Source organism: Suncus etruscus, chromosome 1 (genome assembly GCF_024139225.1).
Source record: "Suncus etruscus isolate mSunEtr1 chromosome 1, mSunEtr1.pri.cur, whole genome shotgun sequence".
NCBI lineage: Eukaryota > Metazoa > Chordata > Mammalia > Eulipotyphla > Soricidae > Suncus > Suncus etruscus.
In genome coordinates, this window is record NC_064848.1 from 145,273,667 (window position 1) to 145,276,027 (window position 2,361).

A 2,361-nucleotide genomic window follows, 5' to 3' on the forward strand; every position below is an offset into this window, starting at 1 on the left:
TCTCTTGGTTTTTGAGTCATACCCAGCAGCGCTCAGAGGTTACTCCTGGCTCTACATCCTGGCAGGCTTGGGGGACCATATGGGATGCCCAGGATTTGAACCACCGACTTTCTGCATACAAGGCAATGCCTTATCTCTATACTATCTCTCTGGCCCTGATTCTCCCTCTCTTTCATCCCTCTGGTTAGCACCAGGATCACTCATGGACACTTTTTTTTAAGAGAGTTTTAGCTGCTGTTCTTCACAGAACCTTTTATTTTTATTTTTTATTATTATTTTTAAAGAATGATAAATTTTATTATGACCAAAGAGTGAATAACAAATCTTTCACAGTGGTATTTATGGTACATAGTGACAATGAATCAGGGCCAGAACACTTTTTAAGTGTGACCCTCAAACCCAAAGAAAACACAATTAACAGTTTACATTAAGAAAACAACAAAAAGCTTAGAAAGCCTAGTAAGCCTATCTAGAGTACAGGCTTGTGTGGGGTGGGGAGGAAGGACATTTGGGATATTGGTCATGGGAATGTTACACTGGTGAAGGATTTTATATATATATTAAAAATCAAAAGAAAAAAGAAAAGAAGGGGCCGGTGAAGTGGCGCTAGAGGTAAGGTGTCTGCCTTGCAAACGCTAGCCAAGGAAGGACAGCGACCCAGCATCCCATATGGTCCCCCCAAGCCAGGGGCAATTTCTGAGCGCTTAGCCAGGAGTAACCCCTGAGCAACAAACAGGTGTGGCCTGAAAAAAACAAAAGAAAACAAAAAAAAGAAAAAAAAGAAAAGAAAAGATAAGGCCTCCCAATTCTTACCACAGGCTCTGTTCTTTATACTGACTGTATAGAAAGAGGAGGTACAATAAATGCACCCCATATACACCTCAACCCAGGCCCTTTGCCTGGTCTGCATTGTGAATTAGGGGACAAAAACAACAACAACAAAAGGTTTATATAGATCAAAAGACTCAAGATAAATTAAAACCTAAAAATAAAAATTTAGTCAGGTTTCTTTCTCTTTAAAAAACAAATCTAATGTGATAGTTGTCTAAAAATTTTTGGCTTAAGTCTGGAGGGATAGTACAGCATGTAGGACATTTGCCTTGCTTATTGCCGGCTCTGTTTTGATTCCCAGTACCCCTTAGGTTCCTCTGAGCTCTCTAGGGGTAATCCCTAATTGCAGATTCAGGAGTAAGCTCTGATTTGGCTGTGGCCCCAAAACAAAAGTTTTGGTTTAATGAGTTAGATAATCTTAGAATCTATTGTCTTCTCTTCACATGCCAACATCAACTTCATAACTCTCTAAAATTTTTATTGACCAAATTATAAATTCATATATGAAAGGATTTCCAGGGTACAAGGAATAAGCCCATATTGACTGGGTTCAAGGCAAGTGACCTACCTTCAGTGTTATCATTTTTGAGTTTTAACATGTACTCTCATTTATGTCTTTAGGTACTGAGTCTGTCTATTGAGGGATTTGAATTGCTATTGTCATCAGACAATTAAATCCTTTAATATGTTAAATGCTGTCAGGAACTGTTCTGCTCAAAAGTATTTTTCATTTCACTTACCTACTCTCAAATTCTTTGTGATGCAATTTGTTATCTGGTAGATTGGAATTTTCCTCATTAGAATTATCCTCTTAAAGACAATTCTTGACTTTTATTACATTTATTATTTCAGATTAACTCTAAAGTAGATGAACTCAAAACTTTGGACTAATATCACTTAGAGTTAGGGGACAAAAAGGGAAAATGTACATTTCTGCATATAAGTTACATGTTCTATGTGTAGTTCTTATTTGTTATATATATTTTTAAAAATATACTTTTGCTTATTGAGTATACTCACCGATGCTCAGGGTTATTCCTAAATCTGTGCTCAAGAATCATTTCTGATAGTACATGGGGGACCATATGGAATGTTGGGGATCCAATCTGTGTTGGCAGTGTTCAAGGCACACTCCTGACCTGTTGTACTATTACTCATGGGCCTAAAAATAAATTTTTATAGGGCCTCTTCATTGGTGCTTCGAGACTACAGACCTCTCCTAGTAATACTTAATTCAGTAGTATGGGACTGATGGTTCATTGCTTAGACCTAGAATCCACTGGGGGGAAATACATGTGTGTGCATGTACATATATATGTAACATATATACATATGTATACATATGTAACTCACAGTTAGGGTCTGGGGTCTAAGGTCGAGACTGCAAAATTAAAATAAAGCAAAATAAGACTTTATTCTGTCACCACAAGCCCCAAACTGATTAGATAGGGCCACCTAGAGGAAGTGACACCCCCCTCCCCAGGTCACAAGCCAATTAATATAGGGAGAGGATGAGGAGGTTCTAGTTTC

General features: G+C 37.9%; 1 non-coding gene across 1 annotated transcript; it reads left to right on the forward strand.

Annotated features, from left to right (window-relative positions):
* The first annotated feature begins 796 nt into the window (after positions 1-796).
* Positions 797-929, forward strand: LOC126031769 (small nucleolar RNA SNORA51). The gene has a single exon (XR_007503604.1). It is a non-coding gene; the product is annotated as a small nucleolar RNA SNORA51 (small nucleolar RNA).
* Positions 930-2,361: the final 1,432 nt, after the last annotated feature.